Genomic DNA, 22,540 nt, shown 5'->3' with positions numbered 1-22,540 from the left:
ATAACGATATCTACCGGCCTCCCAAGGGTGCTGTAAATGGATTCAGACTCATTCTCTATAGAGCACAGGAGCCCGTGAAGTGGAAGGTACTAACTATTATTCTTGTTACAGCTGGTCAGTCATGGAACGTTTTTACATTGGGAAAACACCCTTTCGTGGGATTTCAAAGCAATTTCATTGAGCAGCTCCTCACACGCAAAGCATGTGGACACCCGCTGAACAGAATGTTTCCACTTTTCATTTCAAAGGGACCTTTAATTTTGAAATTTGAAAATAAAAACCTTATTTTTTTTTAAAAAGTCAAAATCAGAAAAAAAGTTTGTGTTATCAGAATGAAGCATCCAATTGACCCAAAGAGAAGTTTTTGAAAAAAATTGGCCCCAAATGAAATCTTTGAAAATGTCTTAATTTTGCTGCAAATTGTGCAATGTTTTGTTTTCATTCCAATTCAAAAGAAAAACAAATTTCAAAATGTCAGAATTTCTGAGGGAATGGAAATGTTGACGTTTGAACAGCTCTAATTACTGTTAATGATGAATACTACTTCTTATTCATCCGTCTTGTCACTTTCCGCTTCTGCAGTCAATAACAGAAGTTCCAGGAGAGGACTTTTCTGATGGTGATATCAATCCGACTGGGAAATAGGCTGGACCAGAAATCTCATGAGAAGGCCTGTTCTCTTAAGATTAACTGCCTGGTTTTACAGGTCCAGGAAGAAAAGTAAGCCTCTGATTTTGCATCCCTTAATGTTTGGTTGCCCAGCCAGAGACCCCAAGATGTCTGAAGTTGGCCCAAAACCATTAGGGCCCATCTCCACTACAGTTCAAACTGTGTCAGCAACACACCTGCTTGTCTGGTGAATTTGGGGCAACCTCATTCTAACATGGTTTCATGTTTGTAGCGTGGCCAAGGAAAACATTGTCCTGAGCTGTAACCACATTCCCTAACATGGCTCTCCAACTGCGTTGCCCTCGGCACACTACAAGCAAACAAAAAGGGAATGTCTCCATTGCAGAGTTAACTCAAGTGACTGGCACCTGGGTTTGAGCACTTGTGTTAGCCTAGCCCAGTTCAGAGCAGCCACACTGTGAAGCCCTGCTTGAGTTACTTGGTCCTCATTGGTCCTGCAATTCTTTGTGTGTGTGGCTAGGGCTTCTGGGGGCATAGTCCACAGTTCTTCATGCTGCTGGAAGCTGAGATGCTCTATCATTCTTTCCTGGTAAATTGTGGAAGGACTTGTCTGTCCTTCTGGGCACTCAGTGGGGAATTGTGGGAAGGCACTGGAGGAGTGTCAGTACTTCAGTAGTTTAGCCTGTGTCCTTAGTGCAAAGTGGACACGCTCCAGCCTGGGTGAAAGAGGAAACCGTGCTGTAGCCCACACCCCAGGGGCCAGCTACCCTGTGATGAAAGCACTACTTGAGTTGGCTGAAAGGGTTGCGCGTGTGGACGGAGGTTAGGGTAAGAGCCCAGGCTAACTCTGGAATGAAGACATGCCCAAATGTGAGAATACAAACTCTCCAAATTGTGCCAGATAGTCACACACTATAGGGCCAGATCCTCAGCTGGTGTGAGTTGCTGTAGTCCCCTGGAAGTCAAAGGAGCTATGTTGAAGCTATGTTACAGTGGCTGAGGACCTGAAGGGGCGGCAGGTTTGTATAATTTTGGGTGGTGCCCAGAACGTATCCAAGTTACACACACACACACACCCCTGCCTAAGGCTCTGGGCGGGAGTTTGGTGTGGGAGTGGGTTTGGGGTGCAGGCTCTGGGAAGGAGTTTGGGTGCTTGGTGTGGGTTCTGGACTGGGGCAGGGGGTTGGGGTGCAGGAGGGAGTGAGGGGTACAGGCTCTGGGAGGAAGTTTGGGTGTGGGAGGGGGTTTGGGCTCTGGGAGGGAGTTTGGGTGCGGGCTCTGGGCTGGTGCAGGGGGTTGGGGTGCAGGTGTGGGTGCGGGGGCAGGCTCTGGGAGGGAGTTTGGGTGCAGCGTGTGGGCTCTGGGATGGGAAAGGGGGTTGGAGTGCGGGAGGGGATAAAGGGTGCGGCACTTACCTTGGGCAGCTCCCGAAAGCAACCCGCACCCCCCTCTGGCAGTGGCTCCTGCAGGCACCATCCCCGAAGCTCCCATTGTGCACAGTTCCCGGCCAATGGGATCTGCGGAGTTGGCGCTCGGGGCGGGGGCAGTACGTGGAGACACGCCCTCCCCCGGGGCCATAGGGCTGTTCCAGCCACTTCCGGGAGTGGCGCGGGGCAAGGCCGGGCAGGAAGCCGCCTTAGCCCCCTGTACTGCCTGTGGTGGCAGAGGCAGCTGGGCCTCCCAGGCCCTTTTAAATTGCCCGGGGGTGGCAGGTGGGGCCAGGAGATGCTCTGGGGGAGGTGCATGGGGCGGCAGGCGGGGCCTGGGGAGAGACCCGGCCCCAAACATTGGTGGAGCCAGGCCTCCAGGCCCCTAATACTCCTGCAGCCTGGGCACCACGGGCCCATATATATAACTTGCTGCCCCTGAGCACCTGGGCTACAGCATCCTGGTCCCTTAGGGTATGGCTATATTGCGGTTAAATACCTGTGGCTGGCCTGTGCCAGCTGACTCGGGCTCTCGGGCAAGAAGGGCTGTTTAATTGTGTAGACGCGGAACTGCAGCCAGAGCTCCCACCTCACAGGGTTCCAGAGCCCAGGCTCCGGCCTGAGCGTCTACACGGCCATTAAATAGCCCCTTAGCCCGAGCCCTGTGACCCGAGTCAGCTGGTACAGGCCAGCCCCAGGGGTCTAACTGCAATGTTGATGTACCCTCAGTTTCACTCGGCGCTGGTAACTGTTTGTATGCAGCATTGGAGAAGAGAACAAAGAGCCTGCCAGGACCAGACAGGACAAGTCACTAGGGTTCAGTTGTCCGGAGCTCTGCCGTTGGTCAGTTAAGCTGTGACAACTTTTAGCCAAAGTGGACGGCCTGTGGGATTGTTCCCCGCCACCCCAACACAGTTTGTGCCGCTTGTTTTAAAGAGAGATGCGCTAGATCCAGACCCAATCGGGAGTTCAAGGGAGCTCAGAGACAAAGCTTAAGTTGGGGGTCACTACAGTGACCGGGGGCCAGCCACGGGGATTAGGTCCAGATCGAAGGTGTCCCCAGAGTTCGGGGTGGGCTCGTTCCATTCCACCTGAAAGGACAGAGCATGAAGCTCTTCTCAAATCCGGTGGCGCCACCTAATGGGGAAACGTCAAGGGACCCAGTTTCTCTGAAGCAAAATCCTCCCCTGTCTTCCCAACCCATTGCTCAGTGACACGGGGATGTAAATAAGAGAGCCCTGATCTAATCCCCTCCTTCCCTTTGTGACTGTCCCCTCGTCAACCCTGCCGCTTTTCCCCAGCAATGAAGCCACATGCAGAAATGCAAACCACATCACTCTAATAATGGGACTAATCAACCGAACAGCAAATTCCTCTCGTTCCTGTTCAGATCCTCTCTTTACAAGCACTGGCGAGCCAAACCGTTTCTGTGGCATCTCTGCTGCTTGCAGTTGGTCTGGACTGAAAAAATAATAAATGCATGACAGCTGCTGATTCGGGGAACTCTGTGCAGGTCAGACTAGCTGGAGCCGCCAGCTGCTAAGTGGAGATCTGTATTTAAACTCCCAAGGACTCCTCCCCCATCAGAAAGAACAGAGCACTGTGGGGCCGATTCTCCTCTCACACATTTGGCACGAGGGTCACCCCAGTGATCTCAATGTGCATGTCCACTCACTCATTGGCACCAGCGAGAGTGAAACCGGATCCTGTGACTCCCAGGGAAAAGCAGTGTGATTTGTGAAATCACAGACTACCCAGCTGCACAGTGACTTGCCAGGTTTTCAGCCTTACACAGGTCCCAGCTACCATCTCCTATAACTGTTCATAATACTAAACAACAACAGTAGGCAGAAGTGAATTTCAAACCCTCTCCTGGGCCCAGGGGGTTATTTCATCATCTGACTGTAAAGATTTCCCATCGCCTACTGCTGTTTCTTTATGACAGTCTAACTCACAAGAGGCTCAGGAGTGTGATCAGGTTGGAGGAGTAGTATCTAGTGGTTGGAACAAAGGACTCGGCAGCTGGAGTCCTTGCTTGGAGTCCGGGCTTGGACACTGATCCCTGTATGTTTTTGACCATGCCACTTAGGGTATGTCTGCACTATAATTGGAGGTTTGACTGCTGCTCGGCTAGGAAGACCTGAGCTAAATTTAAGCTAGCTAGCATGGCTACAGATGGCAGTGAAGACACGGCAATGTAGACCCTGGCATGGGCTAGGAACTGGAATACATACCCCAGGCTCCTGGCGGGTGTGTACAGCCCTTACTGCCAGGGCTTCCCAGTGAGATTAAAGCTGGAACGGGTATGCCTATCCAAGCTCCAATCACAGTGTAGACAGCCCCTTAGCTGCTCTGTGCCTCGGTTTCCCTCCCTGGGAAATAATACTTCTCAGCCTCCCGGGGATGTTCATTCACTAATGTTGGCAGAGTGCTTTCAGATCCTCCAGTGGAAAGGGAAATATGTGGGAGTCTTAGCAAGAAACCGTGCATGAGGCCAAAGTGCTGAGACTATTGCTTTCAGGGACAGCAGCTTCTGCTTTATCTCAGCACTTCCCTCGTTTGCATGCACAAGATGGCAGCCTATGCAGTTCCATGCCTCGAGAAGCGATTACCGTAAGGGCAAAGGGGGGAAACCTGCTATAAAGCAGGCCCAGTCCATTAATTCCCAGTGAGGTGTTCAGCTCCACTGGCAATGCCTAGTGTTCCACTCGCCCCCCAGCACCGACTGCTGACTATCACAGCCAGCTCTGCCCCTACACTCCTGTGCAGAGCTCAGGATATGGCCTCCTTGAGTGGTTTTCTTTTTCATGAGTCTAGCGCCATACTGAAGACGTCCTCTCTGGAAGGGGATCACGGTTGTAATAGACACGAGTCCAGGGTGCAGAGTTTGGAGCCGAAGCCAAACTTCCCCAGTGTGGAGGGGGTGTTCGAGATGGGGGTGGGAGAGAGGCTTGGTTTGGTTCTTTCTAGAGAGAAGGGGCAGGAACAAAGCGTGGACCTCATACCCTTTTCAGGGTATGAGTGTTTCCCAAAGACTCGGGGCAGGTGTTCACATCCAGCTGTTACTTTTGGGCCCCTTTCTCACCATGTGCTGAGCGCCAGTGGTTCAATCAGTGATATATAGACTGACAAGAAAGCTACCTCTGTAACATATGGACTTGGCATCTTGATCAGCGATGATGCCCCCTAGTGGCTGGGCGGGAGGGCATGGGACCAACTAACACAAGCTGGGTGTGGCTACACTGTACACTAAGCCCAGGTCTGTGGGAGCTGGGCTGGTGTATCTGGTGTTCCTCAGTCTGTGCTCGAGCATCCCCCCTGCATTATAAGTCTGGGTTTATCATTGCTGGGCTGGGTCTCACAGCTGTGCTAATGTAACGCCAACAGACCACAGTCGTCAGCAGGATTGAACTTGGGACCTGTGAAGCTCAGTGTATGAGCTAAAAGCCACGTGGCTGTTAGCTAATGCTGTAGCAGACTCATCAATCTCTAACTAGGCTGGGCACCACTAGTGGGGGACAGAGCACCCCACCAAGCAGGTGTAGGTTACATACTTCCCCTAGCTGAGGAAGCGCATCCCGAGCTTCAGAGACTTCCCAACTGATATCCTAGATAAGCCCCCACTTCTAAGGCCAATAGACCCCAGTCGTTGGCAAGGTGGAATCAAACCTGGGACCTCTGAAGCTGAGTGTATGAGCCTCTACTGCATGAGCTAAAACCCAGCCTCCTAGGCTAAGCTTCAGCGGTCCCCGGTTCAATTCTGCCCGCTGACAACTGGGGTCTGTCAGTGTTAACATTCAAAAACCAGTCGGAGAACACTTCAATCTCTCTGGTCACTCGATTACAGACCTAAAAGTTGCAATTCTTCAACAAAAAAACTTCAAAAACAGACTCCAACGAGAGACTGCTGAATTGGAATTAATTTGCAAACTGGATGCAATTAACTTAGGCTTGAATAGAGACTGGGAGTGGATGGGTCATTACACAAAGTAAAACTATTTCCCCATGTTTATTTTCCGCCCTCCACCCCCCAACTGTTCCTCAGACATTCTTGTCAACTGCTGGAAATGGCCAACCTTGATTATCACTACAAAAGGTTCCCCCCCACCCCCGCTCTCCTGCTGGTAATAGCTCATCTCCTTACAGTGTGTATGGTAACACCCATTGTTTCATGTTCTTTATGTATATAAATCTCCCCACTGTATTTTCCACTGCATGCATCTGATGAATTGAGCTGTAGCTCACGAAAGCTTATGCTCAAATAAATTTGTTAGTCTCTAAGGTGCCACAAGTCCTCCTTTTCTTAACATGTCCATGTTACACTACACAGACCTTCTGACTCAGGTCTGTGGCTTGAGCTGCATCCACACTGCAAAATGACAGGGCTTGGACCCGAGTCCCAGCAGGACTCAGGATCTGACCCCCACCCATTTGTAGGGTTCTAGGACCCAGACCCTGAGTGTTTGCTGACCCGAGTCAGACTCATTTGTGCATGGACAGAAGTGGGGCTTGAGCTCAAACCTGAGTCAGAGCCCGGGCTTAGTGTGCAGTGTAGACATACCTGCAGTTAGCTTGGCAGGTTCCTCCTTTAGCTCAAGTGACACAGGCCCATGGCTTCAGAGCAGAAGCACCAGACTTCAAGTCCCTGCCACCATAGGGGCAGAGGGTGTTTGATTCACGTAGTAAGCATGCCCTGTGGCACATGGATTCGTCACATGGGATTACATTGCAAGGCCACCCAAAAACTAAATCCCTGGGGAATGTAACGTTCTCCTTACTGCATGGAGCTCCAAGCAGGAGCACATCACACCAGGGCTGCAGCAGCTGCCTGTCGGTTTCCAGGTGGCACTGACGACCGCATTGCATGGTCCCTCCACTTGAACGTCTCCTCTCCCATAATCTCCCACCACGGGTCTGGTGCTGCTATGGAGACCTTGGACAGGCCATCCACACGAGGGTGAATGTCACCCGGCCCTCATGTCAGTGCTTGAAAGCCATTTCCCCTGGTGGTTTCACACAGAATGACATTCGGGCAGGTGTCTCTCCGGCTGTAATTACTGGCATTAGTCACCGGAGTGGGGGGATTATTGGGGTGACTTGTCCCCCCACCCCTTCCTGGGTAACAGGCTCCCACAAAGCAGTATTCCAATGGCCTTATGCCAGGGCTTTGGCCTGACGCCGGCCTCAGGAGTCCTTCCAACCCTTATATCAGGAGGCTTTCCCGCCGTGGTGGCTGGTAGGGGAAACCAGGCTGCCCCTCTATTCTGGGTCCCAATCTGTGGACACTGAAGGAAGCAGCTAAGGTCTGCTCCCTCCTTAGGCCAATTCCTCCCTCAGCCTTTCTCAGTCTAGGCCCTTTTCCCCAGGCTATTCCCGGGCTCACCCCTCCACAGACTCTTCCCCCATCCTGTACCGAGCAACCTCTCCCTGCGCTTTCTCATTGGGAGCCCAGTCCCTGGTTCCCTACCCCTGAAGCCCTTCCTTTGTGTCAGCCTCCGAGCTCCTCCCTAGCTGGATCTCATCCTAAATTGGGCCTTTGCCCTGCCCTGTAGATACGGGCAGGTGCCCTCATTGAGCTCTCCACCTCCCCTTAATCCTTTCAGTACCAGTGTGGGGCAGTGGAGCTGGAATACTTTTAATAGTGGGGGTACCGACAGCCAGCCCCCTTACCCCTGTCCGCCCCTCCCCCTGCCCACAGAGCTGGGGCTGGGAGCAGGGCCGTGTCTCCGGGAGGGGGGAACCCAGACAGGGGTAAAGGGGCCGAGGCTGGGGCCACAGCTGGGGTGGCGGGGGGCCAGCAGCAGAGCCCCAGGCATAGGACTGGCAGCCAGGACCCCAGGCTTGCAGCAGAGTGGCAGCTGGGACCTCGGGCGCAGGGCTGGCAGGGGACCCCCATGTAAAACCTAGGGGTCCTGCAGCACCCCCTCACCCCTAGATCCCGCACCTATGGTGTGGGGCTTATGTCCCCTCTCACAACATGGCTCTAGGCTTTCCTTCCCTTCCTAACCTGATTCTTCAAGAAGTGGGGAAACCTTCCAGCTACATCAGATTAAAAGTGATTGGCACTTGCATAGTGACTTAAATCCAAGGCTCTCAAAGTATGTCACAGACACTGAGTTGAGTCTCCTGTTAGCCAGGGAAATGTTGTCTCAAAGTTGCAGATGGGGAAACTGAGGCAGGGAGTGATATAAAAGCCTTATGTTCAGAGGTATTGAGGACCCCTGGCTCACGCTGATGTCACTCTTAATCACTCTATGGCTCAGTTTCCCCTTCTGTAACGTGGGGATGCTACTTCTCTACCTCATAGGGTTATTGAGTGATACAAGTGTGACCTTGGGCAAGTCACTTGGTCTGTGCTCCAGTTCCCCATCCATACAATGGGGCTGAAAGCTTTTTTCCACCTCCCAGGCCTGTTGTTGGGATAAAAACAGCAAAGATTCTGAGGAACTCAACTACTGCAGAGAGCATATAAGTACCCAGGGCACATAACTTCACAGTTCTCTTGTCACCACGGGAGTAGCACAAAAGTCAACTTCCCAGCCCCAGACCTGTAGATAGATTTTAAATTTCTGGATACTCTGATCTTAGCGAATGCAAGTTGTTGGAAATGACTAACACAGGGGAAAACATAGATAGTTCAAGCAGTAATTGCTGCTTCAAGGCGAGAAGTTTGCCTGACGGTTGTGTGTCATCCACTTTGCCACCTGTGGAATGACCTGTCTGAGGGTCGACGACAGGTTCACCTGCAAGAGCCAGACCAGTGGTGCCAGAGAAAAAGAAACGTGCCAGAGAACTCAGTGTGGAGTTTATATAACCATTAACTCCCCAAAGTTCGAAACCACACGAGCCGACCTTGCACATTTGAATCTGTTACATAAAACGGAGAGGAAAACTTTACATTTCCTTTGCTGAATACTCCAGATACTGTGCCACATAGTACAATTGCAAAACAATTTTAAAATCGCCTTAAAATACATAAATCACCTGCAGGCATTGCATTCCCTCCCCCCCCCGCCCCTCCCCGGAGCCAACATTTTCCCTTTCCAAAACACAGCAATCTTGTTGTTTTCGGTGTAATTATCTAACACACACAGCTCATTGCCACCTCTTAAATACACAAAATAGTGTGCATTGCACAGTACCAAATAAAATGCATATCATTTTCCTCTTCTATAATTGCTTTAAGTACCGAGGAAGTTGTCATGGTTATGGGGCTTATGTTACATTACTCTTTAGCTTAAAGGTTTTAATGGAGAGAGTTGGAAAAAATGACTCCAGCCTGTAAATGCAAATGTTTAACAACTTAACTTTGAACTACGTACTGAAAGATTGGAGCGAAACACTGGGTCTGTGTCTCAGTTACACTGAAGTGGCTTCACGCAGCCAGGGCCTCTTCAGCTGGCATGGAGCTGGCCTGAGGACCCTCTTCCCAGCAGGGGAGATATTAGAGGTGCAGAGGGGAGGGCCCGGCCTCACTGAGAGCACAAGGGAGACTGAAAAGCCACTTTAACAACACTGCCGGCCTGAAGCACAGGAGCGGGGTCTGTGTGTGTGTATGTGTGAGAACGGGGCCATTGGCCTTTATTTCTCCCTCCCAATACCATCCTCTCTGTGTCACAGGGCCTGATCTAGGCATTGCACTGAGTACTCAGTGCTAGCAAGAGCCCACAGCCCTCTACTTTCCCTCCTTTTCTCAGCCTTCATTACCCCGTAGCTAGGCCTCACACAGGACAAGATCCAACAACCCTTGCTGGTGGTGGTGAGCACTCGGTGGGTGTGCTTGGATGGATATATGCTGCTCCCCAGTGCGAGCCATGGGTGCACAATCTAGCCCTTAGCTTTCAACCTCCATGGGGCAGTAACCTGTCTATCACTTGTCTGGAAAGCACCATGCACCCCTATGGAAGGATGGCCCAGTGGTAAGGACACTAGTCTTGGCCTTGGGACATCCAGGGTCACTTTCCTGTTCTGCTACAGCCTTCCTGAGTGACCTTGAGCAAGTCACTTACCCTCTATGGGCCTGGATCGCACTGCCCTCCCTGCAGGAGCCCTCTGAGGATAAACACATTATAAACTGGGACATGCGCCAATGAGATGGGAGCCACACGTACCTTAGCTAGACAAATAAACCCAGCACATACAATAACAATGCTAATACCGCAGCCTCCCAGCATGCAATCGATTTGACAGGGCTCACGCAGAGGCGTAAAACAGTTTTCAGATGTCCTGGCTGTTAATTGGAGTTGATTTGCAGCTGAGTTTGGCAGGAATCTTGAGGGGTTTGCTCTACCTGAAAGGAGAGAGAGAGAGAGAGAGAGAGAGAACAACTTGAAATCCGGCCACGAGGGTGTCAGAGGACAGGTCTCCTCTCTTTTACATAGTGATCCAAGGTTCAGCTGGGCCCTGCTGTGGAAGCGAAGGGAGGTAACAGTGTCTGATCTATTGAATTCATCCCTGCTTTCAGCTGGGTGACTCTAACACGTTGGCAGGAGAGCAACTAACAAAGAATGTTTCTTGTCATAGGTCCTCTGTCACTGCCAGCTGCCATTTTCAAGGAGAACAGTCTGGGCAACCCCACATATTAAATATTAGTTACCCCACCCCCCAGTTACAGGTTCAGTCACAGAGACCCCCTTGGGACTAAAAGAAAAGGAGTACTTGTGGCACCTTAGAGACTAACAAATTTATTTGAGCATAAACTTTTGTGAGCTACAGCTCAAGTGAGCTGTAGCTCATGAAAGCTTATGCTCAAATAAATTTGTTAGTCTCTAAGGTGCCACAAGTACTCCTTTTCTTTTTGCGTATACAAACTAACACAGCTGCTATTCTGAACCCCTTGGGACTGTCACCTGATGTGCTGAGATTACCTCTGAGCCCCTTTTCCCTGCCAGCTTGGGACTCCAGAACCCTGCCTTGTTGAGCCAGACAAGCTAACCTGCTGCAATACACACCCAGGTCTGGGCCACGCCCCCAAAGCTGCAGACTTTAACCAAAACCTGCTCAGCAGGTCACCTATCTCCAGCACCCAGACACCCACTTCCCAATGGGATTTAAACCCCAAATGAATTCATTTTACTCTGTGTAAAGCTTATACAGGGTAAACTCATAAATTGTCCTCCCTTTATAACACTAATAGAGAGATAGGCACAGCTGTTTGCTCCCTAAGGTATTAATCACTTACTCTGGGTTTATCAATAAACAAAAGTGATTTTATTAAGTATAAAAAGTAGGATTTAACTGGTTTCAAGTAATAACAGGCAGAACACCTGTAAAGTAAATCAGCAAGCAAAATAAAACAAAACGTGCAAGTCTAAGCCTAACACATTAAGAAACTGATTACAAGTAAACCTCACCCTCAGAGATGTTCCAATAAGCTTCTTTCACAGACCAGACTCCTTTCTAGTCTGGGACCAATTCTTTCCCCTGGTCCAGTCCTTGTTAGGTCCAGCAGGCATCTTGGGTGAAAAGCAGGGGATTTCTCATGACTGGGACCCCCCATTGTCCTGCTCTCCCCCCTCCCTTTTATAGCTTTGGCACAAGGAAGGAATCTTTTGTCTCTCTGGGTCTCCACCCCTCCTTCTAAATGGAAAAGCACCAAGTTTAAGATGGATTCCAGTATCAGGTGACGTGGACACATGTCACTGTAAGACCTCAATTTACATTACCCAGGGGGTGGCCTACATATACACAGGCAGGCTGGCAAGTAAACAGAGCCATTTAAAGTCAATTGTCCTAGTCAATGGGAGCCATCAAGATTCTACACCACCATTAATGGCCCGCACTTTGCATAATTACAATAGGACCTCAGAGTTCATATTTCTAGTTTCAGATACAAGAATGATACATTCATACAAATAGGATAAGTGTATTCAGTAGATTATAAGCTTTGTAATGATACCTTACAAGAGACCTTTTGCATAAAGATGACTGGAAAAAGGCTAATGTAGTCCAATCTTAAAAAAGGGAAGAAGGAAGATCCTGGGAACTACAGGCCAGTCAGCCTCACTTCAGTCCCCGGAAAAATCATGGAGCAGGACCCCAAAGAATCAATCCTGAAGCACTTACATGAGAGGAAAGTGATAAGGAACAGTCAGCATGGATTCAACAAGGGAAGGTCATGCCTGACTAATCTAATCGCCTTCTATGATGAGATTACTGGTTCTGTGGATGAAGGGAAAGCAGTGGCTGTATTGTTTCTTGACTTTAGCAAAGCTTTTGACACGGTCTCCCACAGTATTCTTGTCAGCAAGTTAAAGAAGTATGGGCTGGATGAATGCACTATAAGGTGGGTAGAAAGTTGGCTAGATTGTCGGGCTCAACGGGTAGTGATCAATGGCTCCATGTCTAGTTGGCAGCCAGTGTCAAGTGGAGTGCCCCAGGGGTCGGTCCTGGGGCCGGTTTTGTTCAATATCTTCATAAATGATCTGGAGGATGGTGTGGATTGCACTCTCAGCAAATTTGCGGATGATACTAAACTGGAAGGAGTGGTAGATATTCTGGAGGGCAGGGATAGGATACAGAGGGACCTGGACAAATTGGAGGATTGGGCCAAAAGAAATCTGATGAGGTTCAATAAGGATAAGTGCAGGGTCCTGCACTTAGGATGGAAGAACCCAATGCACAGCTACAGACTAGGGACCGAATGGCTCGGCAGCAGTTCTGCGGAAAAGGACCTAGGGGTGACAGTGGACGAGAAGCTGGATATGAGTCAGCAGTGTGCCCTTGTTGCCAAGAAGGCCAATGGCATTTTGGGATGTATAAGTAGGGGCATAGCGAGCAGATCGAGGGACGTGATCGTCCCCCTCTATTCGACATTGGTGAGGCCTGATCTGGAGTACTGTGTCCAGTTTTGGGCCCCACACTACAAGAAGGATGTGGATAAATTGGAGAGAGTCCAGCGAAGGGCAACAAAAATGATTAGGGGTCTGGAACACATGAGTTATGAGGAGAGGCTGAGGGAGCTGGGATTGTTTAGTCTGCAGAAGAGAAGAATGAGGGGGGATTTGATAGCTGCTTTCAACTACCTGAGAGGTGGTTCCAGAGAGGATGGTTCTAGACTATTCTCAGTGGTAGAAGAGGACAGGACAAGGAGTAATGGTCTCAAGTTCCAGCGGGGGAGGTTTAGGGTGGATATTAGGAAAAACTTTTTCACTGGGAGGGTGGTGAAGCACTGGAATGTGTTACCTAGGGAGGTGGTGGAATCTCCTTCCTTAGAAGTTTTTAAGGTCAGGCTTGACAAAGCCCTGGCTGGGATGATTTAATTGGGGATTGGTCCTGCTTTTGAGCAGGGGGTTGGACTAGATGACCTCCTGAGGACCCTTCCAACCCTGATATTCTATGATTCTATGATTCTAAAGCATATTCCAGTTACATCATATTTACACTTATAAACATATTTCCATAAAACATGGAGTGCGACATCACCTCCCCCTCCAAAACATCATGAGTTTGACTTAAAGATCACAGCATTTAAAAACGAGCAGATTATGGGTTCCTTTCCTTTGCCTTCTGGTTTCTGGTGTCTTTAGGCTGCAATCAGGGCACATTTTCAAGCAACGGTGAGGGCTAGAAACTTGCTTATTTAAAAAGAAGGGGGAAAAAAGAAATCCGAGAGTCTTATGCTCAAATGAATTTGTTAGTCTCTAGTCTTCCTGACGCAGGGAAGAAAGGTAAGCAGCAGGATACGGACCCTGGACTTCAGGAAAGCAGACTTCGACTCCCTCAGGGAATGGATGGCCAGGATCCCCTGGGGGACTAACTTGAAGGGGAAAGGAGTCCAGGAGAGCTGGCTGTATTTCAAGGAATCCCTGTTGAGGTTACAGGGACAAACCATCCCGATGAGTCGAAAGAATAGTAAATATGGCAGGCGACCAGCTTGGCTTAATGGTGAAATCCTAGCGGATCTTAAACATAAAAAAGAAGCTTACAAGAAGTGGAAGGTTGGACATATGACCAGGGAAGAGTATAAAAATATTGCTCGGGCATGTAGGAATGATATCAGGAGGGCCAAATCGCACCTGGAGCTGCAGCTAGCCAGAGATGTTAAGAGTAACAAGAAGGGTTTCTTCAGGTATGTTGGCAACAAGAAGAAAGCCAAGGAAAGTGTGGGCCCCTTACTGAATGAGGGAGGCAACCTAGTGACAGAGGATGTGGAAAAAGCTAATGTACTCAATGCTTTTTTTGCCTCTGTTTTCACTAACAAGGTCAGCTCCCAGACTGCTGCGCTGGGCATCACAAAATGGGGAAGAGATGGCCAGCCCTCTGTGGAGATAGAGGTGGTTAAGGACTATTTAGAAAAGCTCGACGTGCACAAGTCCATGGGGCCGGACGAGTTGCATCCGAGAGTGCTGAAGGAATTGGCGGCTGTGATTGCAGAGCCATTGGCCATTATCTTTGAAAACTCGTGGCGAACGGGGGAAGTCCCGGATGACTGGAAAAAGGCCAATGTAGTGCCAATCTTTAAAAAAGGGAAGAAGGAGGATCCTGGGAACTACAGGCCAGTCAGCCTCACCTCAGTCCCTGGAAAAATCATGGAGCAGGTCCTCAAAGAATCAATCCTGAAGCACTTGCATGAGAGGAAAGTGATCAGGAACAGCCAGCATGGATTCACCAAGGGAAGGTCATGCCTGACTAATCTAATTGCCTTTTATGATGAGATTACTGGTTCTGTGGATGAAGGGAAAGCAGTGGATGTATTGTTTCTTGACTTTAGCAAAGCTTTTGACACGGTCTCCCACAGTATTCTTGTCAGCAAGTTAAGGAAGTATGGGCTGGATGAATGCACTATAAGGTGGGGAGAAAGTTGGCTAGATTGTCGGGCTCAACGGGTAGTGATCAATGGCTCCATGTCTAGTTGGCAGCCGGTATCAAGTGGAGTGCCCCAAGGGTCGGTCCTGGGGCCGGTTTTGTTCAATATCTTCATAAATGATCTGGAGGATGGTGTGGATTGCACTCTCAGCAAATTTGTGGATGATACTAAACTGGGAGGAGTGGTAGATACACTGGAGGGGAGGGATAGGATACAGAAGGACCTAGACGAATTGGAGGATTGGGCCAAAAGAAATCTGATGAGGTTCAATAAGGATAAGTGCAGGGTCCTGCACTTAGGATGGAAGAATCCAATGCACCGCTACAGACTAGGGACCGAATGGCTAGGCAGCAGTTCTGCGGAAAAGGACCTAGGGGTGACAGTGGACGAGAAGCTGGATATGAGTCAGCAGTGTGCCCTTGTTGCCAAGAAGGCCAATGGCATTTTGGGATGTATAAGTAGGGGCATAGCGAGCAGATCGAGGGACGTGATCGTTCCCCTCTATTCAACATTGGTGAGGCCTCATCTGGAGTACTGTGTCCAGTTTTGGGCCCCACACTACAAGAAGGATGTGGATAAATTGGAGAGAGTCCAGCGAAGGGCAACAAAAATGATTAGGGGTCTAGAACACATGACTTATGAGGAGAGGCTGAGGGAGCTGGGATTGTTTAGCCTGCAGAAGAGAAGAATGAGGGGGGATTTGATAGCTGCTTTCAACTACCTGAAAGGGGGTTCCAAAGAGGATGGCTCTAGACTGTTCTCAATGGTAGCAGATGACAGAACGAGGAGTAATGGTCTCAAGTTGCAGTGGGGGAGGTTTAGATTGGATATTAGGAAAAACTTTTTCTCTAAGAGGGTGGTGAAACACTGGAATGCGTTACCTAGGGAGGTGGTAGAATCTCCTTCCTTAGAGGTTTTTAAGGTCAGGCTTGACAAAGCCCTGGATGGGATGATTTAACTGGGAATTGGTCCTGCTTCGAGCTGGGGGTTGGACTAGATGATCTTCAGGGTTCCCTTCCAACCCTGATATTCTATGATTCTATGATTCTAAGTTGCCACAAGTACTCCTCATTCTTTTTGCTGATACAGACTAACATGGCTACCACTCTGAAACCTGTCATCTAACCACATGACTCCAGGAGCTGGGGCTTTAAGTAAAACAAATATCATGAGAGTTGGCAATGCTGGAGCCCAGGCAGAGGCAGCACTAGAAGGAGCCGGCTTCATCAGCGGTTGGAAGGAGGGGGACCAAGACCATGAATCCTGGCTGTGGAGGGGCTTACGCCAGGCAAGGCAGAAGATGTGACAATGAATTCTGGCAGGGGGCTGCTGGGCTGGGAGGTCTACACGCTGCGTGGGGAACTGTGTGAAGCTAACTAGAGAGAATTTGCCAGCAAAGAGCTTGCGGGGGGGGGGGTGAGGAATACCACACACTCAAGGCCAAGACATTCAGGTTTATTAATTCATACCTTTATGAAGCATGGCCTTGTGTTTCACAGTAACTATAAAAGCAATGAATAACAGATGTGTCGAAAAATATATTGATCAATTGCTTCTCCTGGGGCATAGTCAGCGCACAATGGATTTCTCTTACGAGTCCCCAGCTATGCCCTTCTACTCTAGCATAGATACCTTTCTACATTATCTGACCATTGTAACCGGTACCAAACGCATGCATAGGCATGCTCTCTGTGCTATTTTCACATCATCATATCACCTTACTCCATATCGGAACATTCCTGTTTTTCCCAATACAGGGACTTTTTCACATTACACTGTGTGTATTAAGAGGGTCCTGATTAACTTCCTCTTATCTACGTCCTTCAGCACAGTACAAAACACCTTTATCCTACATCGCTATAAGCATCATTTAAGCATTTAAGTTTGTCTCTGTCCTAGGGGTTGGAGCAAATGTCCACTTCCTGGACACTACAGTGCTAATAAATGATGGTCACATAAACACCACCCTATACCGGAAACCTACTGACCGCTATTCCTACCTACATGCCTCCAGCTTTCACCCTGACCACACCACACGATCCATCGTCTACAGCCAAGCTCTGCGATACAACCACATTTGCTCCAACCCCTCAGACAGAGACAAACACCTACAAGATCTCTATCAAGCATTCTTACAACTACAATACCCACCTGTGGAAGTGAAGAAACAGATTGATAGAGCCAGAAGAGTTCCCAGAAGTCACCTACTACAGGACAGGCCTAACAAAGAAAATAACAGAATGCCACTAGCCGTCACCTTCAGCCCCCAACTAAAACCCCTCCAACGCATTATTAAAGATCTACAACCTATCCTGAAGGATGACCCAACACTCTCACAAATCTTGGGAGACAGGCCAGTCCTTGCCTACAGACAGCCCCCCAACCTGAAGCAAATACTCACCAACAACCACATACCACACAACAGAACCACTAACCCAGGAACCTATCCCTGCAACAAGGCCCGTTGCCAACTGTGCCCACATCTATTCAGGGGACACCACCACAGGGCCTAATAACATTAGCCACACTATGAGAGGCTCGTTCACCTGCACATCTCCCAATGTGATATATGCCATCATGTGCCAGCAATGCCCCTCTGCCATGTACATTGGGCAAACTGGACAGTCTCTACATAAAAGAATAAATGGACACAAATCAGATGTCAAGAATTATAACATTCATAAACCAGTCGGAGAACACTTCAATCTCTCTGGTCACTCGATTTCTGATCTCAAAGTGACTATCCTTCAACAAAAAAACTTCGAAAACAGACTCCAACGAGAGACTGCTGAATTGGAATTTATTTGCAAATTGGATACAATTAACTTAGGCTTGAATAGAGACTGGGAATGGTTGATTCATTATAAAAAGTAACCTATTTCCCCTTGTTTATTCCTCCCCCCCACACACACACTGTTCCTCAGACGTTCTTGTTAAACCCTGGTTTTGTGCTGGAAATGGCCCACCTTGATTATCATACACATTGTAAGGACAGTGATCATTTTAGATAAGCTATTACCAACAGGAGAGGGGTGGGGGGGGTGGGGGGGGGAGAAAACCTGGATTTGTGCTGGAAATGGCCCACCTTGATTATCATACACATTGTAAGGAGAGTGATCACTTTAGATAAGCTATTACCAGCAGGAGACTGGGATGGGGGGGAGAGAAAACCTTTTGTAGTGATAAACACCCATTTTTTTCATGGTCTGTGTGTATAAAAACATCTTCTGTATTTTCCACAGTATGCATCCGATGAAGTGAGCTGTAGCTCACGAAAGCTTATGCTCAAATAAATTGGTTAGTCTCTAAGGTGCCACAAGTACTCCTTTTCTCTTAGCACAAATGTTACCCTGCCTGTAAACATGACCCACGCTTGTGATATTTCCAACAGGCAGATGGAAGACTGGAAGCTCTTTGTGGCAGGGACCATCTTTTGGTTCTGTGTTTTTACAGCGCCTAGTGGAACGGGGTCGTGGTCCATGGCTGAGGCTCTGGAGAGATACCAGACTAGAAATCATAGTAAGAAGAACTGTAGGGGAAAGTGAGAGCTCGGCAGATTGGCGATTCTCACAGGAGAGCCTGCTGACACGGCTCAGTTCCTCACTGAACATCAGTCTTTGTTATTGTTTTCTTGGCTGGTCAAAAATAAAGTGTTTGCCGGGCACAAGTTTGAACCAAACCAACAGGTTTCATTTCATTCACAATTTTTCTCCCCTTTCCCTTCTTTCCTCCCCTCCTTTTTCAGAAGGAAAAAAGGAGGAAAATGCTAAAAAGCAAGAAATTCCCCAAAGACAAAATGAAAATTTCCATTACAATTCATTCAGCAAATGTTTTCGAAGAAAACCAATATTACAAAAGAAAATTCCTGTTCCGTTTGAAAATCCATTTTCCCTCCGAAAGCAAAACGCCCAATGACATTCTTTTGGCCCGCTCCAGTTGGGATTAATGACAGCAATTCAAACCCAGGGCCACACAGCACAGATCAGAAGAAAGAAGCAGGGGCTGCACCCAGTAACCCAGTCTGCAGTAGGGCTCTTGGTGAGATCCAATATTGCTAGAGAAATGCCGTGAAATAAGGACTATTCAAGCTCCCAGGCCACACAGTGTGCCCAGCAGGATAGAGAGGGGCCCAGAACAGCCCATTGTTTTATGTGCCAGTTTGAATCCAGAGCCCCTATGGGTACATCTACACTGGGATAAAAAACCCACGACAATGAGTCTCAGAGACTGGGGCGGTTGTCTTGGCTCACAGGGTTCGGGCTGCAGGACTGAAGAGAGCCACGTAGATGTTTGGACTCAGGCTGCAGCCCAGGATCTCAGACCCTCCCCCTTCATGGGGTCTCAGAACCTGGGCTCCAGCCCGAGCCTGAATGTCGACAGTGCAATTCTAGAGCCCTGCGAGCCCAAGTCAGCTGACCCAGGCCAGCCGTGGCCATGCCATGGGTCTTTCACTGAAGTGTAGACAAACCTTATTACTCGGGCCCTACCATATTCATGGTCCATTTTTGTCAATTTCATGGTCGTAGCATTTTAAAAATCTTGACTTTCAGGTTTTCGGATAGTTAAATCTTAAATTTCACGGTGGTTTATGAAAACATGGATATGTCTTTAAAAACAGCAAAATATAAACATATAAAGCCCTTAAGACACGGCATTTCTCAAACTGGGAGTGCCAACCCCAAAAGGGGGTCCCAAGGCTATTGTAGGGGGTCAAGGTATTGCCACCCTTAATTCTGCGCTGCCTTCAGAGCTGGGTGGCCGGAGAGCAGCAGCTGCTGGCCAGGTGCCCAGTTCTGAAGGTGGTGTTGCTGCCAACACAGAAGCATGGATGGCATACTTTTATCCTGTCGGGTACTTTCATAGTATAGGGTAAAAGTACACAAAAGACCGGATTTCATGGGGGAGACCACATTTCATAGACAATGGCCCGTTTTTCACAGCCATGAATTTGGTAGGGCCCTACTTATTACATCAGTCCCTGAAACAATTCCCACCGAGTCAGCTGGAATCTCCTGTTCTGGATGAGATGGGACACAACTCCACAGTCTGGCTCTTTCAAGGATTCGTGTCTGATTAAGCTACCAATCAACAGGGTCTGCTTACCTGGGCGCCTGCCAGCATTTTAGCTGAAAGAACAGGAGGACTTGTGGCACCTTAGAGACTAACAAATTTATTTGAGCTTAAGATTTCGTGAGCTACAGCTCACTTCATCGGATGAAGTGAGCTGTAGCTCACGAAAGCTTATGCTCAAATAAATTTGTTAGTCTCTAAGGTGCCACAAGTCCTCCTTTTCTTTTTGCGAATACAGACTAACACGGCTGCTACTCTGAAACCTGTCATTGTAGCTGAGTGTGTCAGACTGAAAAAACCGTATTTATGAGCTAGAGCCCACTTCCTTTTCTAGCCCTTGGCCCCAATCCCTCTTTGGGTCCAATCGCGAAGTGGAGGAGCCAATTCCAAATCCAGCCCCACTCTCCACAAGGGATTAAAGCCCCAGCTCTGCCATTGAGCCTGGGATCCAAACCTCCTGACACAAAGCCCTTCCTGATCGAAACCTTGGTCAGACAGCCCTACACAGCCCCTGGGAAGGAAAGGAGCCATTGCCCCCATGTTCTGTTCTTAGTCCATCAGCCTAATACAGCATCGCTCCATTGCCCGCAGTCTCCTGCCAGCACTTCAGCTTCTTCTACCTCTGCTGAAAAATCCTCCAGCTCCAGAATGACTGGGGTCCAGCTTTCATGGGCATTATCTCCGGCGGAGGTGGAAAGGGAGAGAAAGGAACCTGTAAACAGACGGTGACAATGTTACTCCCCCTCTCTCTTCCAGCTGCATCCTCTCCTGAACCCTGCAAACAGATGAGTCACTGAGCCACTTGGCTTATGGATAATAAACCCTGGCTCTCTACCTGCAGAGCCAGCACTGAGCTCTGCCAACCTGCCATCCTCTGTCATGACCGTGGCTAGCGTCACCCCAACAAGCTCACCCAGACAGCGAGCGGGCCTTGCAGACTCACAGAAGGGGCTGATCCTGGGGTTGGTGCCAAGCTCAGGACCCAAGGAGGGCAGGGAAGAAGGTGCTTTTACATCACCTTTGTGATTCCCCAATGCCAACCCGATTCAGGGCACGGGGAAGGTTGGCCAGTCTGCCCCCTTTGGGGAGTGTGGCACCACTCTGGGCATTGCAGCAACTGTCCCCACTCCCCAGTGGGAATGACTGGAAGGCACGAGAGGAAGATTGCTTGATTTTGCTCCTTACCCCTTGCATATTCATATGTAGGTAGGGAGATACACTTAGCCACCTCTGGGGTAGGATGTGGCTGGTGTTTAACAGCCCACAGGAACACTATGCAGCAGAGCCAGTTAAGAGATACCAACAAAACATTGTATCCGAGTGAAGCAACAATAAGATTTTAGGAATTCCAAATCACAGCCAGGGCCTGATCCAGCAAGGTACCAAGCACCCTCTGCTTCCCCTGACATCCCTGGGGTTGGCAGGCATCACCCTGGCAGACGGCCCTGCAACGGATGATACGGAACGGTAGCAGAGAGCAGCATCCCCCTCCTTACAGCTGACCACACAAGAACTGTCATACTAGCTGCAGATTTCTCAGCAGTTAGCTGGGATTGAAGCTTGGCGATGGTCCAGACAAGCCACACCCCACAAGACTCTCTTTCCCAGCTTCCCTTCTTTCTCCATCAGATCCATTTGCACCAAGGAACAAATCATAGAAAAGTAGGGCTGTAAGAGCACTCCAGAGCACATGTAGTCCAGCCCCCTGTGCTAAGGTAGGACCAAGTAAACCTAGACCATCCCCGACAGGTGTTAGTCCAAAATGGTCTTAAAAAACCTCCAATGACAAGGATTCCACAACCTCCCTAAAGACCCTGTTGCAGCCAGTGCTTAACTATCCCCATCATTAGAAAGCTTTAACTTGTATCTAACCTAAATCTGCCAGGACCCTGAACACTGATGCAGAGCTCTTCTACTGACTCACCCTCCTGCCCACCCGGGTGGGTCCTATTATCTCCAAGCCAGCTTTATAGAACGATTTGAGCATCTTTCTCAGGCTGAGGGAATTAGAGGCAGGGAAAACCCTAAGAACAGCGTCTCCAGTCTGGCCCTCACAATCCCCAACCACTTCTGAAAATCCTGGCCAAAACCTCCATCTACCAAACCCATGAATCCTGCAAGTCATTCTATTGCCAAGCCAGGTCAAGGGGATGGTACTGGCCTCTAGGTGGAGATCCTGTCAAGTGTGACATTCTTCACCCTGCAGGTGAGCACCTCCCAGAAGGGTGTAAAATCCTTTCCTGCCTTAGGCCTGATCTACACTGAAAAGTTTAACTGACACAGCTATGTCAGTTGGGGAGTGTGGGGGGATTTTTTACTGATATGTCAGGGTTGGTCTACACTGGAAACTCACCCCGGCACAGTGACCCGGCAAGGCCAGGCTATGCTAACTGTGAGGCGAGTCAGAGGCAAACCAAGACACAAGGGATCCCGTCAAAATTTTAGCAATTTGTCATTGTACCAGGAGCTCGAATAAGATAGAACGTTCCCAAGTATTTATTCCTTGTCATACTAAACAATAGGTTAGCAACACGTGACCCTTGGCAAGCCTGTACACGCTACTCTTCCTCACTCTGCGCAGTTAATACCAAAGGCATTGTTATTA

General features: G+C 49.1%; 2 long non-coding RNA genes across 4 annotated transcripts in view; both read left to right on the top strand.

Moving 5' to 3' along the window:
* The window catches only part of LOC142070926 (uncharacterized), a 158,424-nt gene that overhangs the window by 73,502 nt on the left and 62,382 nt on the right, over positions 1 to 22,540 (top strand). The gene's annotated exons all lie outside the window — the stretch shown is intronic.
* Positions 493 to 18,544, top strand: LOC142070927 (uncharacterized). The gene is made up of 2 exons (XR_012666857.1): positions 493 to 720; positions 18,257 to 18,544. It is a non-coding gene; the product is annotated as an uncharacterized LOC142070927 (long non-coding RNA).

This window comes from Caretta caretta, chromosome 2 (assembly GCF_965140235.1).
Source record: "Caretta caretta isolate rCarCar2 chromosome 2, rCarCar1.hap1, whole genome shotgun sequence".
NCBI lineage: Eukaryota > Metazoa > Chordata > Testudines > Cheloniidae > Caretta > Caretta caretta.
The sequence above is the reverse complement of the archived record's forward strand: the minus strand, read 5'-3'. Positions and strand labels throughout refer to the sequence as shown.